Source organism: Bos taurus, chromosome 8 (genome assembly GCF_002263795.3).
Source record: "Bos taurus isolate L1 Dominette 01449 registration number 42190680 breed Hereford chromosome 8, ARS-UCD2.0, whole genome shotgun sequence".
Taxonomy (NCBI): domain Eukaryota; kingdom Metazoa; phylum Chordata; class Mammalia; order Artiodactyla; family Bovidae; genus Bos; species Bos taurus.
In genome coordinates, this window is record NC_037335.1 from 8,079,153 (window position 1) to 8,097,257 (window position 18,105).

Here is an 18,105-nt window from a genome sequence, read left to right on the forward strand (position 1 = left end):
AAAAGTTGGGGAACAAAGAAGAGCCGTTTGACTTGCCGGAGGTTTACAGGAACATTGTGAGCAGGCCTGTTGGGGCAGCTCCAAGAACAAAGAGTTCCAGCACCAAGAAGTATACAGCAAGCAATCATACACCCATCCTGTTTTCGTATATGAGAAGGCTGGATTTTAACTCAGCAAAGATGATTCTTTGAGACACTAGTTCACCATCATCTAGGTCTTCTGGCTTTTCTAATACAGTTGATATTCCTTGCCCCAGCAACTCATTTCTTGACTTATTGGCTTCTCATGAAGTCAGCAAAGAGTCGGACACCACTTAGCAACTGAACAATAACAAGAGGCCAGCGGTACGAGCTTGGGCTCAGAACACAGTGGCCTCAGCACAGACAGGCTGCGTACACGGCAGCTGAAAACGTCGAGAGTGAATATTCCCATGAGCAAAGCAGAGCTGCATCAACTTTTGCAGGTCACATCATGTCATTTCCACTGCTCTCTGTGGATCTTAAACAGTCCTAAAACCCACTCGGTCTTGAGGGGACAGGACACAGGCTCCATCTCTCAACAGGAGCAGTGTCAGAAAACGTCCGCCACAGGGACCCAGCTGACTGGGAGACACACATATATGAACTTCCCCTGCGCACATGCGCAGCTGGAGAGAGGAACAAAGAGAATGCTTGGAAAGTCAGGGTACTGAAAAAGAACTGTTCTACTCATAGCCATAAGGAAGTGAACCAAGAATCTGCAATTACATATAATTGACTGTAATTAAAAGAGAGGGACATGTCTAAAATAAAGGCATAATTAAGAAGTAGGAACATTTACTAGGTGGGACTGTCAACAATGCAAATTCAGTGATTACTGTAGGGTTTATTTTATTGTCACTGAACCTAAATTGGGATTGCTGTCCAATTATGTAGGGAGGAAAGCCTGCTTTCAGCTCTTAAATCCACCCCTCTCTAGCCACTCATTCTTTCTTTCCCTACACTATTTAGGGGAAGCTTTGTATACAATTTAAAATGAGACATGTATATTTTTTACCTTTTTATTTTGTATTGGAGCACAGCCTATTAACAATGTTGCAGTCGTTTCAGGTCAACAGCAAGGGGACTCAGCTGTACATATACATGTATCCATTCTCCCCCAAACTCCCCTCCCACCCAGGCTGCCACAAGGCAATGAGCAGGTTCCATGTGCTATACAGTAGGACGTTGTTGGCTGTCCGTTTTCAATGCATCAGAGTGTACATGTCCATCCCAAACTCCCTATCCCTTCCCCACCTTTTTCCTCCCTGGCAACCATAACTTCATTCTCTAAGTCTGTGAGTGACATACAGTTTTGTTTTCAACCCTTTATTTAACAGACTGTGACACCTGTCCAATCTCCCCTCTCGTCATCCCTCGCTTTCTTTCCTTTGTCCTTCCTCCACCATCCTTTCCTTTCTCTCTTACTCTGCTTTTCTCGCCATCTGTTTTTTTCTCAGAGATGACCACCTTAAGAGGACCTACAAGTATCACCCCAAAGATGACTCAGTAATTACAGGGAGAACAGCACATCCTCGTCCTGGAGAGAGCTGGTGACGGTCACGGTGACCAAGCGTTGGCAGCGCAACACGCCGACATTCTGAACCTCCCGACAGGAGGCAAGGTCGGGCGCACAGCGGCACCGGGGATGTGTTCTCGCCAGACACACTTAACCCGAACCTAGGCATGAGGGAAACACCAGACACATCCACGGGGTGGAATATAATACCAGACGGTTGACCTGGGCGCCCCTAAAAGTTCAGTGCCACAGAACAAAAAGCAAGAGGACAGGCGGATTTGAAGAGGCGGAAAGGAAAGAACCCCCAAATGCGAGGCAAAACACTTGATTCAGTTCCTGATATAAAGAAAGAGTGACTGCAAAAAGACATTTTGGGGGGAGTGTTGAATATGGATTGTATACGAGATATTATTGAGTCAACGTTAATGTTTTTTAAACGGGATAACGGCAATGCGGTTTTGCAGGAAAATGTCCTTTTTCTCAAGAGATGCATACTGAAATATTTAAAGATGAAGTGTACATATACATATGTATATATATATACACACACACACATACACACATGAAGTGTGTACACACAGAGAATGAAAATATGGCAGATTATTGACAACTGGTTCATCAGGGTGAAGGGTTTAAAGATGTGCATACCATTCTTGCAACTTTTGTATACCTGGAAATTTTTTTCCAAGTTAAGGTTGAAAGAAAATCAAAATAAGAAAACAGCACCAGGGACTTGCCTGGCAAGTCCAGCAGTTGAGACTCAACACTTCCACTGAAGCGGGCACAGGTTCAGCCCCTGGTCAGGGAACTAAGATCCGACATGCAGCACAGTGCAGCCAAAAAGTTAAAAAAAAAAAAAAAATCACAAAATATAATCCCATTATATTTTGACACAATATAATGGGCATTAATGCAATTTCTGGGAGTTTCCCTGGTGGTTCAGCAGTAAAGAATCTGCCTGCCAAGCAAAGAGTCGGATACCGCTTAGCAACTAAACGACAAAAACGACAACAGATGCAAGTTCTGGCGTTTGACAGCTAAACACGGGAACACACTGGAGCTGTGGCGTAGCACGGCATGCTGTCTGGAGGGGCCTGGCCTGGAGATTCAATTTTAATGTGACCCTGGACCCAGGGAAGCATAATGGCTGAACTTTTTGAGGATGTCTGGGTTCCTAAAGCTCACCAAAGACCAAAAGACTTGGCAATAGCTAACTGCTGCTGTGAACTTCATTGTTGCGTTGTCGGGAGTTACTTGTAGGAATTCAGATATGAGTTGTTAAATCACACATTTATATTTAATGTAATCTAGACGGAAATGGCAACCCATTCCAGTATTCTTGCCTGGAGAATCCCATGGACGGAGGAGATTGGTGGGCTACAGTCCACGGGGTCGCAAAGAATCGGACACGACTGAGCAACTTCACTCATTCACTCACTTCATCAGTTAGAACTTCTCTCCGTGTGACAACTCCAAATCCCCAAATCCACTAATCTTTCCTTTTCCTAACTTTCTGTCATGTTAAATCTGCCGTACTCGGGTAGACTTCAGGTCTCTACCAGTCAGTTGGATGGCATCACCGACTTGATGAACATGAGTTTGAGCAAGCTCCGGGAGTTGGTGATGGACAGGGAAGCCTGGCATGCTGCAGTCCATGGGGTCGCAGTCGGACACAACTGAGCGACTGAACTGAACTGAACCAGCCTTTCTCAGCACTACTTCCTTCCCTGCCCAGACCCTGTTCACTGGTCAATACTTTCCACCACACTCTTTAGCAGCCTTAACTCTACCTGAACGAAGGGAAGGACTGCATTTCCTTTATCCTTGTGGCTCCAGCCGTGGGCATATAATAAGTATTTGATAAATACACCTGAATGAAGTTGAATTTTCTAATCCAACTTTCTCATTTTACAGATGAAGAAATTAGGCTCAGAGATTTTAAATCCTTGATCTAAAATCAAATGGCAGATACCATGGACTAAAATTTTCATTTTTTCTCCTCCAGTTTTATTGAAATGTAATTGACATACAGCAGTGTATCCTGGAGAAGGAAATGGTAACCCACTCCAGTATTCTTGCCTGGGAAATCCCAAGGACAGAGGAGCCTGGTGGGCTATAGTCCATGGGGTCATAAAGAGTCAGACATGACTGAGCGACTAAGCAACAAACAACAGCACTATACAAGTTTAATTGTGCAAGAAAATGATGTGACTTACGTATATCACGAGACGATGAGCACACAAATTCAGTGAAACATCTATCATCTCACACAGATACAAAGTAAAATAGAAAAAAATATTTTCCCTTGTGATGAGAATTCTTAGGATTTACGTTATTAGTGACTTTCATATGTAATATACAGCAGTGTTAAATCTATTTATCATGCTGTACATTATATCTCAAGAACTTATTTATCTCATAACTGGGAGTTTATACCTTTTGACTACCTTCATCTAATTCCTCCTCTTCCCGCCCTGCCCCCTGGTAACCACAAATCTGGTTTCTTTTTCTGTGACCTTGTTTGTTTGTTTTTGAAGTATAATTGGCTGACAACACTATGTTAGTTCCTATTACACAGCACAGTGATTCAATATTTCTATGCATTTCAAGATGATCACTAGGATAAGCCCGGTTACTGTATGCCGTCGTCTAAGTTACTGTGTGGTTCCTGCCTGTATTCCCTACACAGCATGTTTCATGCCAGTGACGCCTTCACGTTGCACCTGGAGGTGTGTACTTCCCGATCTCATGCCCCGGTTTCTTTCTCCCCCACACCTCTCCCCTCTGGCAGCCGCCTCTTTGTCCTCTGTATTTATAACTTTTTCCTGTTCTGTTTGTTTTGTTTTTTAGATTCCACATATAAGTGAAATCATACAGTATTTGTCTTTCTCTGTATGACTTATTTCACTAAGCATAAGTTGTTGCAAATGGCAAAATTCCATTTTTTTTTACAGTTGAGTAATATTCCATTGTGTGTATGTGTAATATTCCATTGCGTATGCATGCATATATACACACACACAGTGGGATATTACTCAACTGTAAAAAAGAGTGAAATTCTGGCATATATGTGTGTCTGTATATAGGTACTAATAAATACTACATCTTCTTTATTCATTCATCTGTTGATAGACACTTAGATTGCCCCTCTCTATGTTGGCAATTGTAAATAATGCTGCAAAATCCATTTTTTAACCTTTTTTGTCAATGTTCTTTCTACTGCTTCCTTCGCAATCATTTATTTAGTCTAGTTTAATTTTTAATTTTTGAGATAAGATAAATGAGGAATAGGGAAAGAATGAAGAGCCAGTTTGTCCTGAAATACAAACTAATGACCCAGGATTTGTCTCCGTAGTCTGGTCTCTGATCTGTTTCCTCCAGCTCCTCATTCCCAGGGGAGTGGAGGTATATGTGACCAGACACCAGAAAGAAGTGGTGGTTCTCTCCTCTGTTTTTTCAGGCCACACTGTGTGGCATGTAGGATCTTAGTTTCCCAACCAGGGATCAGCCTCATGTCCCTGCACTGGGAATGTGGAGTCTAGACCACCAGGGAAGTCCCTTCTGCTGCATTTTTAATCAGTTCCTCCCTGGCAATAAGTCTCTAGCCCCTTGATTCACTTTCATTTTTTCTCCTTGTTTTCTGTGTGCATGCGTGTGTGTCCCTCCGGTTTTTGCTTTTAAGGAGCAATGAACATCTGTTTTTCTCAGCTTTCAACTTGAGAATATCTCCTCTCCTAAGACTTAAGAGGACATTCTGTCATCATCAAAGATAAACAAATCAGACACTAGTCAGAGTGTTAAGGGAAGATTTAACCATTGATATACTACTGCAATGAGACTTCACTGATGGCTGAGTCATAAAGAATCTGCCTGCAATGTAGGAGATGTGGGTTCAATCCATGGGTTCGGGAAGATCCCCTGTGGTAGGAAATGGCAACCCACTCCAGTATTCTTGCCTGAGAATCCCATGGACAGAGGAACCTGGCGGGCTACAGTCCATGGGGTTGCAAGAGTTGGTCACGACTTAGCAACTAAGCCACCACCCACAGTATTGCAATAGGTAAGATCCAGAGTGAGCTAAACTTTATTTGCTCAAAGGTGACTTGATGTTTGAATGTTTTAAAGGGAGAGTGAGATTATTTTCTTTATTTCTCTAATATTTCATTGTTAGTGTATAGAAACACAAGAGATTTTTGTATACTTATTTTGTATCCTACAACTTTAGCAAACTTATTGATGAGCTCTAGCAGTTTTCTGGTGGCATCTTTAGGACTTTCTATGTATAGCGTCATGTCATCTGTCAACAGTGACAGTTTTACTTGCCCTTCGAATTCTAATCAGGCCCTCTGAGCCTTCTCAACTAAGCCTCAGTCTTGGCCTCTAAAAACTGCAAACTTTCATCACAAGTGACTTCCTCTGCCCACCTCTCCTTACCCCACCCACATTTGAAGCCTTGAATAACACTAACCTGATTTCTTTTTTTTTAATTTAATTTAAGTGTTTATTGATTGATTTGGCCACATCAAATCTTGTTTGTCACACAGAGGATCTTCAGTTGCAGTATATGGGATTTAGTTCCCTGAAAGTGAAAGTTGCTCAGTTGTGTCTGACTCTTTGTGACCCCACGGACTATACCGTCCATGGAATTCTCCAGGCCAGAATACTGGAATGGGTAGCCTTTCCCTTCTCCAGGGAATGGAGACACTCCTTTCCCAACCCAAGGGTTGAACCCAGGTCTCCCGCATTGCAGGTGGATTCTTTACCTACTGAGCTATCAGGGACACCCCTAGTTCTCCAACTAGGGATCAAACCTATACCCCCGTGCTCCATGTATTACGAGCACAGAGTCTTAGCCACTGGACCACCAGAGAGGTCCCAACACTAACTGGATTTCTAACAGCTCAAGGCCACAGCCCTAAGATGACTCTATTCACCTTAAAGCTCTTGCCTAAAAAACCTCAAGCCTAAAAAGAATTTAGTGTTTGTTCTGCCTGAAACCTGATGACAGGTCCTGACCTGACCTTACAGAACATTTCCTAAAAAGGGCCTACAGTTGTGAATCCTTCCTCTGTCCCTTTGAGAGAGAGATATATATATATATCTCCTACAACTCAGGAGTGTCTTTCTCAAGGACCTGCAAGCCACTCCTTTGAAATGCAATCCTCAGGAAGGAGAGGTCCCCATCTCTCAGTCTGTGGGGGGATACCCTCCTAACTTGATAATTACCAACAAACCCAGAGACCTGATCACTGAACTGTGTCCCCCAAAATTCATGTTTTGACGTTTTAAACCCCAGGACCTCAGAATGTGACTGTTTGTAGGTGATTAAAGTTTTAAGAGATGATTAAAGTTAAACAAAGTCTTTGAAAAGTGTTAGTCTCTCAGTCATGTCTGACTCTTTGTGACCCCATGGAGTATAGCCCACCAGGCGCCTCTGTGCATGGGATTTTGCAAGCAAGAATATTGGAGTGGGTTGACATTTCCTCCTCTGGGGATCTTCCTAACCCAGGGATCAAACACAGGTCTCCTGAATTGCAGGTGAAGTCTACAGTGGCCCTAACCCAATATGTCTAAAGCCTTTTTTTTTTTTTCTTGTTTTCTTTCTTTGCTACACCCTACAGCATGTGGGACCTTAGATTCCCCAATCAGGGATCGAACCCATGCCCCCTGCAATGGAAGTGCAGTGTCTTAACCACTGGACTGCCAGGGAAGTCCTTAATATGGCTAAAGCCTTTACTGCTGCTGCTGCCTTTACTAGAAGAGAATAACTGGACACAGACATGCAAAGGGAGGGCCATGTGCAGACACAGGGAGAAGGCAGCTGTCTACAAGCCACAGAAGAGAGGCCTCAGGAGAAACCAACCCTTCCAACACTTGACCTTGGACTTCCAACCTCCAGAACTATGGAAGAAATAAGCTGTTGTTTAAATCTACTTGCGGTACTTTATTATGGCAGTCCTAGCAGACTAATGTAGATGGTCTTTTTTATTTAAAAGACAACAACCACCTGTGTAACAACAAAGATTAAGAACTAATTGACAAAGGTCAACAAAGACAGCTCTGGTCCTTCTCACTCCCCCATCTTGGTTCTTTAGGTGATGCTGTAGTATAAACTAGTTGAGGCATCCCCATTATGATAACCGCTCCTCAGCACTTATTCCTTCTGCCCATTCAGCTGGTCTCCTGTAGATGTTATTTTCCCCTCTCTTTCTTACCGAACTGCACTCTGAAGATGACTGCCCTCTGGTTAAAGTTGTACTATGACCTGATGTTTACCTCTCCAAGACAACGCTTCCTAGCACCCCTTTCCTTTGTGGGCATTCTTCATTCCAGAAAGAAGGTCATGAAACGACAACCTTGCGGATCACCAGAACCTATTCTGGAGCCACATGATGCTGGCCCTAATGATCTCAGCCGGCATCTGAGGAAAGCAGACGGCAAGACCACATCAGCCCTGATCCTTATCTCCCACCCTGAAACTACAAGACCCCTTCCTCGTTCCCAGGAAGGAGGGCATGGTCTTGTGGGTATTAGCCTGCCGGGACCCCCTTTGCTGCGCAAAGTGATAAAGCTTCTCTTTTCTCCACCTCCAAGGCTCTTTCTCCATGCTTCTGTTTGGCACCAGGGCACAGAGCCCAGGTTTTCAGCAACAGTGACACAGGTCTCATCTGTCTCATGTTTGGGTCACAGCTCATCAGCTTGCCCTCATAGCCTCCGCATCTCGGTGGTAGCCTCATCCTGGACACAGTCTTCCATGTCTGTCTGCTGCAGGAGAATCACTAAAGGAGCCGGGGAACGTGGCCTAAGCAGAGCCTGGACCCCTAAGTCTGGGTCACTTTACCAGAGGGTATTCCCTGGGGACAACTGTGTGGGCCAGGCTGTGGCCCACAGGCCGTCAGCTGCAAGAAGGAAGTGGAACCCTGCCTCAACACTTAGCACCTGTGTGAACTCAGGCAACTTACTGAACCTCTCTGAGCTTCAGGTTCCCACCTATCCAATGAAGAACACAGGCCTCCCAGAGCTATCAAGAGGATTAAATAAAATCACATAATTATTTAAAATACATAACAGCGGCCAGGGACTTCCCTGGTGGTCCCGTCATGAAAACTTCGCACTTGCAATGCAGGGTGCCCTGGTTTCATCCATGGTCGGGGAACTATGATTCCATATGCCACCGGGCGCAGCCACAAGTAAATACAAATAAATCAAAGTGCCCGGTACAGGATGTGCTCCTGCTACATATCAACTATTAACAAAATTGAAAGCAGGGCACTGTTTGCAGTTCAGCTGGGCACCTTCTCTTTTGATCCTAGCACTGTTCTCAGAAAGCTTAAACGGTTTGTGATGGTGAGAAATACAGATCCCCTCCCCTTTAATGGATTCCAGGAAAGGGCGTTTTGATAGCCCGCCTCCTCCAAGGTGACCTGCGCAGGTCCTCTAGGAAGGCAGGTCTGAGGTGCAGGACGACGGCCCTGCAGGCGCAGACACTGCCCCCCTTTTTATTTCCCACATTGTACAGCATGTGTGATCTTAGTTCCTCAACCAGGGATCAAACCCACACTCCCTGCGCCCTTGCATTGGGAGGGCAGAGTCTTAACCCCTGGGCCCCAGGGGAAGTCCCAAGACTGCTTTCTACATCCTGCTCTTTGACTGTTTTTGTTTGAGAGCCTCCTCCTGCGTGTCTTCATCCCCTCAGGGTGACCCTGACAGCAACAACAGATCATTCTTGGCTGTAGGAGGTGTTTCTTAAACTGTGGGGGACAAAACATTTACACTAGGATTTCCTGAGCTAAACCCCAGGCTCTTCCCCAAGCCTCCTGAATCAAACCCTCTGGAAGCCTAAGCTTGTGTTTTAAGAGTTTTAATATTATTTAGTATAAGAAAGTTATATAAAAATCTATATTTCAGATTCACCTAATACTACTAATCAATTATGAATTTTGCTTTTTAAAATTTATACATCTGATTTTATCATAATGTACAATATAATTTAAATATAACATCTTAGTTATGCAATTATTATCCTACCACAAGCTTGACTGAATAGGATGTCCTAAATTTCTTATACTTGTCAGGTTATCATTACTTACATGGTATATTTAAGACGGTAAATACAAGCCTGAGTATTCATGAGAGTTACAACTAATGGATTTGTGTAAAATCCTGCAAACCAATGCAAACCAATGGACTCACCCCACCTTTTCTGCCTGGATAAGGTTTACAGTGTTGCATTTCCTGTAAGTTTTTAATAATAACCATGATTATGTATTTTTTAATGTCAACAGATCCCTAATTGACCTGAGACCTTAAGTTCCAACTGAGGAGACTGGGGAGTAATTTCTATGTATCTGGAAATTTCCCAAAGAAAAAAATTTTAATTTATAAGAAAAAAAAGAAACTAAGCTCATGTTCACATGGTTTGGGCTTATGTATTCCTGCCATATGAACACATATGACACTTCATGACACTCACAAAGAAAGTAAAAATCATAAACGTTGCTTAATAACGTTCTTGATAAGAGTTTCAAAGGGTTAAATAACTCTGGCCTTTAAACACTGTTTGGGTACAAGGCTATCAGGAGCAAGGCGTGGAGAGACTCTGGGAGGAAGATGTGATGGGCCCCGAAAGCCTGCAGACAGAGCTCTCTGCCGCAGTGGGAGAGCACCTGTCCTGGACCAGTCCTGGGCCATCATAAGGGAGGGCGGCGCCTGTGAGGAGCATGGTGTCCACCTGGAGCGCGGTACCCCACTCTTTGCATGAATGAATGAACGATGCCCGGCTGATCCTGCGGTAGATGGTGAGCTGCCAGCCTCGATGTTGTCCCTGCGCTCCTCAGTGACAGGTGATGGCTGTGAGCTGTGCCTGCCGCATCCCCTGGGGTGTGCTCTGGCCTCTCCTAAGAGTCTGCTAACATTTGTACAGACTCCGTTTAGGTCTTGGATCCTCCCCACTTTATGCAAATTCCTAACGGTGGTAATATTACCTTCAGGACTGGTTACTATAAAATATATTAGGTCAAGACAATGGACACTTCCTGTTTTTTGATACCTTTGTTTTTATCTTAATAAATTGATCGTTTCTCTTTTTAAATTAATAGACTCTTTATCTCCCTCCTAATCCTTTTATCCTATCCACACCGACTCTGAAGTTTCCCCTATTATTTACATCTTTTATTAGTGGGGTACATTTGTTGATTACCAATACTGAAGCATTGTTAACAACTAAATCCACATTTTACATTAGTGTTCACTCTTTAGTCAGTTCAGTTCAGTCACTCAGTCTTGTCTGATTCTTTGCGACCCCATGGACTGCAGCACGCCAGGCCTCCCTGTCCATCACCAACACCAAGCTTGCTCAAACTCATGTCCATCGAGTCAATGATGCCATCCAACCATCTCATCCTCTGTCATCCCCTTCTTCTCCTGCCTTCAATCTTTCCCAGCAGTAGGGTCTTTTCCAATGAGTCACCTCTTCACATCTGGTAGACAAAGTATTGGAGATTCAGCTTCAGTGTCAGTCCTACCAATGAACATCCAGGACTGATCTCCTTTAGGATGGACTGGTTGGATCTCCTTGCAGTCCAAGGGACTCTCAAGACTCTTCTCCAACACCACTTTTCAAAAGCATCAATTCTTTGGCGCTCAGCTTTTTTTATAGTCCAACTCTCACATCCATACATGACGACTGGAAAAACCATAGCTTTGACTAGATACTCTCTACTTTTTAATATGTTGTCTACGTTGGTCACAGCTTTTCTTCCAAGGAGCAAGCTTCTTTTAATTTCATGGCTGCAGTCACCATCCATAGTGATTTTGCAGCCCAAGAAAATAAAGTCTGTCACTGTTTCCATTGTTTCCCCATCTATTTCCCATGAAGTGTGGGACAGGATGCCACAGTCTTAGTTTTTTAAATGTTAAGTTTTAAGCCAACTTTTTCACTCTCTTCTTTCACTTTCATCAAGAAGCTCTTTAGTTCTTAGCTTTCTGCCATAAGGGTGGTGTCATCTGCATATCTGATATTATTGATATTTCTCCCAGCAATCTTGATTCCAGTCTGTGCTTCATTCAACCTGGCATTTCGAATGATGTACTCTGCATAGAAGTTAAATAAGCAGGATGACAATATACAGCCTTGATGTACTCCTTTCCCAATTTGGAACCAGTCTGTTGTTCCATATCCCGTTCTAACTGTTGCTTCCTGACCTGCATACAGATTTCTCAAGAGGCAGGTCAGGTGGTCTGGTATTCCCATCTCTTGAAGAATTTTCCACAGTTTGTTGTGATCTACACAGTCAAAGGCTTTGGCATAATCAAGAAAGCAGATGTAGATGTTTTTCGGTAACTCTCTTGCTTTTTATATGTTGGCAATTTGACCTCTGGTTCCTCTGCCTTTTCTAAAACCAGCTTGAACATATGGAAGTTCTTGGTTCATGTACTGTTGAAAGCCTAGCTTGGAGAATTTTGAGTATTACTTTGCTACCGTGTGTGATAAGTACAGTTGTGTGATAGTTTGAACATTCTTTGGCATTGCCTTTCTTTGGGATTAGAATGAAAACTGACCTTTTCCCGTCCTGTGCCCACTGCTGAGTTTTCCAGATTTGTTGGCATATTGAGTGCTGCACTTTCACAGCAGCATCTTTTGGGATTTGAAATAGCTCAACTGGAGTTCCATCACGCCACTAGCTTGGTTCGTAGTGATGCTTCCTAAGGCCCACTTGACTTCATATTCCAGGATGTCTGGCTGTAGGTGAGTGATCATACCATCGTGGTTATCTGGGTCATGGAGATCCTTTTTGTATAGTTCTTCTGTGTATTCTTGTCACCTCTTCTTAATATCTTCTGCTTCTGTTAGGTCCATACCATTTCTGTCCTTTATTGGGCATATGCCCATCATTATTGTATTATACAGAATAGTTTCAGTGCCCTAGAAACTCCATTCCTCTACTTTTTAGTTTAGTTTTAATTGCAGTTGAGAACCTTTTTTTTTTTTGGAATGCCCACTACCTTTGGTTTTTCCCCAAATGGTTACTAGGTAAGATTATAAACAAAACAAAAAGATAATTTATGGATTCAGAGGAACTATCAATATTTGCAAATGATGTGGCCAACAGGGCTTAATTATACCAATAGTTCATACAACTCGATAACAAAAGACAAACAGCCCAATCAAAAAATGGGCATAAGATCTAAATAGACATTTCTTCAAAGATGACATACAGATGGCCAACAGGCACATGAAGAGATGCTCATGGCCTATAATCACTAGAGAAATGCAAATCAGAACTACAATAGAGTACCACCTGCCACTGGTCAGAATGGCTGGGGAGCTCCGTTTTCTTCTCTGTGAAGTTGGGACTGGGGGAATAACAGTATCCACCCTATAAGATCTGGGGGCAGAGGGGAGGAAAGGATGGGGAGTTACATGGGTACAGGGCTTCAGTTTTGCATGCTCAGATTCTGGAGGTGGACGGTGATGACGGATGCACAGCCACGTGAATGCACTTATCGCCACAACACTGTACACTTGAAAACAGTTCATTTGCAAACTCTATGTCATATGTATTTCACAATTTAAAATAGTTTATAAAAGCAAAAAATGGGGGGAGCTCGTTTCTACACGGTTCCTGGAAACATACCCCTAGGCTGTCTGCCGCCCAGGGGCAGGTGGGAACTGGTGTTCATTTCACAGCATTAGCTGGTGAGGGTCAGACGCTGGGCTTGCCCTCTGGACTTCAGTTTCCTCACCCCAAAACTGAAGTCACTGTGAGAAGTAGAAATAAAGCAGATACAACTGTTAGACATGGAGGCCTAGCCTTAACTGGCTTCCCTGTTGGCTCAGTGGTAAAGAATCCACGTACCAAAGCAGGAGACAGAGATTCAATCCCTGGGTTGGAAAGATTCCCTGGAGGAGGAAATGACAACCCTTGCCTGGAGAATCCCCATGGACAGAGGAGCCTGGTGGGCTATAGTCCACAAGGTGGCAAAGAGTCAGACATGACTTAGCGACTAAATAACAAACAACAAACAACAATCCAGCCTTGCTGCTGCTGCTGCTAAGTCGCTTCAGTCGTGTCCGACTCTAGCGACCCCATGGACTGCAGCCCATCAGGCTCCTCCGTCCATGGGATTTTCCAGGCAAAAGTACTGGAGTGGGGTGCCACTGCCTTCTCTGAATCCAGCCTTAGTAAACAGTAATAGTTGCTGCTAGGGGAAGCTACCAGGGAACGGGGTTGACTCAGCCGCCAGGGACTGGCACCCCAGACTCAGCAGGGTGGTATCCAGATGCCCCCTCATTTCGGGGGCTGGAACGCAGCTTCCAGTGCAAACCAGAGGGGCAGAAATTTTGCAGCAATGCCAATGAGAAGGGACAGAATTGTGGTCAGTTTCTCTGGAGGGGTTAAAAACTCACCAAGTTCCAATGGAGGGCAGGGGCATGACATCTTGACTTGTTTTTGAAGCATGTATTTAGATTTCACAAGAGGCATGAGGTTGCAGCCAGAACACACTCACCGTGGGACTTTCAACTCGTCTTCCTCTGACCGATCCTTCCAGCTCCAGGCCTGAACTGCTGTTTGTCAGTTGCTCTGAATTCTTCCCAAATAGGCCTTAAATGAAGGGGGCAGGATTAGGCCCGGGGAACGTGGTCTCCACAGGCCGGAGGAGCACGCATCAAGTGGCTGGCACTGCTCTCACCCTTCTCTCCTTCTCTGAAACACTTTCTCAACCCTTGCTCCCTGCTTCTCTAAAGCAGTATCCAGTTTCCTGATAGAAAAGCCTTCCTTCAATTTTTGAATGGCTGTCAGCAGCTGGCCACCTCCCACAACGGGAGTGAAAGTTGCTCAGTCATGTCTGACTCTTTGTGACCCCACGGACTATACAGTCCATGGAATTCTCCAGGCCAGAATACTGGAGTGGGTAGCCTTTCCCTTCTCCAGTGGATCTTCCCGACCCAGGAATCAAACCTGGGTCTCTTCCATTAGAGGCAGATTCTTTACCACAACGGGAGGTGGACAGCAAATTGTTTGAGATTTAAGGCCCAGGCAGACCTATTATAATTAACACCTGGGGTGGATCATTTTTTAATGTGTCCCTGTCCGTATACAACAGAATTACTTTTAGTAACAATCATATAATATTTCATTATTCAAATTTAGAACAGAGTTCAAGTTTGAACTAAATTTTCACTTGAAATTTTCACTTGCCAATAGAAAATATTAGATCTCACAGTTCCGTATTTTACTATTTAAAAATTGTTGTTGTTGTTGTTGAGATACAATTGAATTTAACTTTGTAGTCTGCGCTTCTCAGGCGGCGCAGTGGTGAAGAATCCTCCTGCGTCTGAGACACAAGAGACTGGGGTTGGATCCCTGGCTCAGGAAGATTCCCTGGAGGAGGAAATGGCAACCTGTTTCCATATCCTTTCCTGGGAAATCCCATGGACAGAGGAGCCTGGCAGGCTGTAGGCCGTGGGGTCACAGAGGGTCGGACAGCACAGACAGCTGTACTATGAGACAATCACCAGGATGAATTTAGCTACCATCCATTACCACGCATGGTTACCTTTTTTTTTTTCTTGTGAGGAGAACTTTTAAGATCTACTCTCTCAGCCACCTTCAAGCATACAAAACAGTATTATTAACTATAGTCACCATGTTATACCTTACAGGACTTGTTTATTTTATAGCTGAAACTGTTTTAAATTTTACAATCAAAACCTCCAAGTTTACGGTATCATGTAGAATGACAAACGTGAAATAACTCAAGGCCATGCCTTTGTGCAATCCCCGTATTATCATGGGTTATTTTGAATTGGCTATTAAAATAGGTGTTGGAAACAGTTACTGCTCAATAATTAAACCCCAAGCTCCGGGAGACATCCAGTGGTAAGACTCTGTCCTTCCACTTTAGAGGGACCGAGTACCATCTCTGATCACCCAGGCGCACGGTGTGGCCAAAAAACAAAAACAAAAGCCCGTCCACCCTCCCTTCCCCTCCCCCACAAGCTTTGAACCTTTCTGTATCAAATGGAACTTACCCTGGACTGAAAACGCATGAAGCTGAACCCACCAAGCAGGAACTTCGGCACAGCAGGGAGTTCTCTGGATAAACTTTCAGATAGAATACAATCATTAACGGATAAAGAAGGAAATGTATCATGTTGAAGCTTACATATGTACTAATAAAGCACCATCTTACCTGCCAGAAGTTGTTTAGAACTTGAAACAATGAGAGATTTGTGTGTGTGTGTGTGTGGAAGGAGGAGGATTTTATCACTGACATTATTTGGAATTACTGGCACAGGGTTGCCGGGAGCCGGTGAGGCATTCCGCTCGTGACAAAGGTCGTGAGGAAGGAGGCTCGGCATACGCAAAGGCGGGATCGAACCTCAGGAGTCTGCCCGGATATTCTCGAGCATTTTCCCCCCAAAAAACCAGAGTCTGCCTACTTTATTGCTTTGTGCTCTCACCTCTGACTTTACTGGGGGCTGTCCCCTACCACCATCTCGCTCTCTCTGTCAAAGAGTTAACTTACAGCTCCAATTCATAAAGTTCCTGGGCAATTAGGAGTGTTTAAATCCAAACCCCTCAGATGGCTCTCTAACTCGCCTGACAAGTTTACCCGGACTCCTACAGCTATGCATACGATTGTTTACAGTCTCCCAGCCTCAAGAGGCACGGGAAGCTTAAGATATTCAAATAGCTTAGAGCCTCTCAGAGAATTAGAAACTGTCAGAATAAACTAGTAAAGGATTTCATTGATGAGCCAATGCTTGTTGCCAAGTTTTTCACATCCCCTGAATTGTATCCTTGAATGTGTATTAATTAATATAGTTGGTATGTAGAAAAAATAAGTAGTGGCCTTGGTGTTAGTAACTTTAGACCCTTAAGGTAATAAATTCTTTCCTTTGTTGTAAACCCATTACACATCCGCCCTATAGGAATGCAATTTTATCTTCGGAAGATGGCTCCAAACCTTAAAATAATTACTCTTAGAGAAAATAAGTCTTTGTTGATAAGTCCTTGTCAAGAGTCATAAAATGTTAGTAGGCCTTCTGGCCAGAAGATGATGTAAATCACCTAAACCATTTGTATACGATAAATTTGCAGGAAAGAAACCCTGGTTTTTGATAAGAATCAAAGACTGCTGGCTTTGCATCCCCTATTATCCTCTATGTGTAACTTAGGGTATAAAAGCCCCTGTTAAAAATAAAGCTTGCTCACCAATGCTTGGTCTCCCCATGTCATTCTTTCCTTTAACTTCCGGCTGAAGTCTCCATCTGGAGCGTGGATATCCTCTGCGACCACTTATTTGCCTGGGCTTCTAAGACCCATTCAAGAAGGTGTCTAAGGTGGGGCACCTTCCGCTATTCGAGAGGGCGCCTGCGGCCTCCGTGGTCAGAGCTAACCTGGTGTCACGGGTTATATTGATTTTCCGCGTAAACCAAGCTACTCAGCCTCTTTTCTCCACTGAATTTTCCTACTGAGCTATCCTCATTCTATTACTCTTTATATCTCTAATTACCATTTGAATAGGTCGCCGACGCCGTCTCCCCTTCGAATACCCTGGATCAGCCGGGGCTGGTCCCCGGCACAGGGTGATCTAAAAAAAAATGAAGTGATTTTAGTCTGTATTATTGTGTTGAATTCTCCACAGAGCATCCCTTGCTGCTTGTACCAGAAAAGGCTGCTCCCCAGCTTTTCCCTTTGCAGCTGATTTTAAAAGGCAGCCTCAGGGCTGTGAGATTGCACATCTGACTTAAATTAAATGAACAGTCTCCAGTTGAGCGCTTTTATTTTAGGTATAGGACCTCTCAGTGGGGGAGGCGAAATGAATCGAAAGTCACTACATCACATTTCTCAGATATCAGTGCTGAGGATTTTTAGAGCATGTTTTATAAATTGAGAATTTGGGAGCAAGACAGGACAGCAGTTTTTTCAAGCTGCAGGACAGTGTTTGGCACGCCCTCTGGTGGAAAGTTTGAAAATAGATCAGTTCAGTTCAGTTCAGTTCAGTCGCTCAGTCGGTCCAACTCTTTGTGACCCCATGAATCGCAGCACGCCAGGCTTCCCTGTCCATCACCAACTCCCAGAATTCACTCAGACCCACGTCCATCAAGTCAGTGATGCCATCCAGCCATCTCATCCTCTGTCGTCCCCTTCTCCTCCTGCCCCCAATCCCTCCCAGCATCAGTCTTTTCCAATGAGTCAACTCTTCGCATGAGGTGGCCAAAGTACTGGAATTTCAGCTTTAGCATCATTCCTTCCAAAGAAATCCCAGGGCTGATCTCCTTCAGAATGGACTGGTTGGATCTCCTTGCAGTCCAAGGGACTCTCAAGAGTCTTCTCCAACACCACAGTTCAAAAGCATCAATTCTTCGGCACTCAGCTTTCTTCACAGTCCAACTCTCACATCCATACATGACGACAGGAAAAACCATAGCCTTGACTAGATGAACCTTTGTTGGCAAAGTAATGTCTCTGCTTTTGAATATGCTATCTAGGTTGGTCATAACTTTCCTTCCAAGGAGTAAGCGTCTTTTAATTTCATGGCTGCAGTCACCATCTGCAG

At 44.0% G+C, this 18,105-nt stretch overlaps 1 protein-coding gene across 1 annotated transcript in view; it reads right to left on the reverse strand.

The window, feature by feature from the left end:
- Positions 1-15,830, reverse strand: part of MTMR9 (myotubularin related protein 9) — a 103,427-nt gene extending 87,597 nt beyond the window's left edge. Inside the window, exons 1-3 of the mRNA XM_059889182.1 lie at positions 15,733-15,830; positions 15,572-15,644; positions 14,047-14,141 (exon numbers count right to left, since the gene is read on the reverse strand). The gene's annotated coding sequence lies outside the window, so the exon portion shown is untranslated. The remainder of the gene's footprint in view (positions 1-14,046; positions 14,142-15,571; positions 15,645-15,732) is intronic.
- Positions 15,831-18,105: the final 2,275 nt, after the last annotated feature.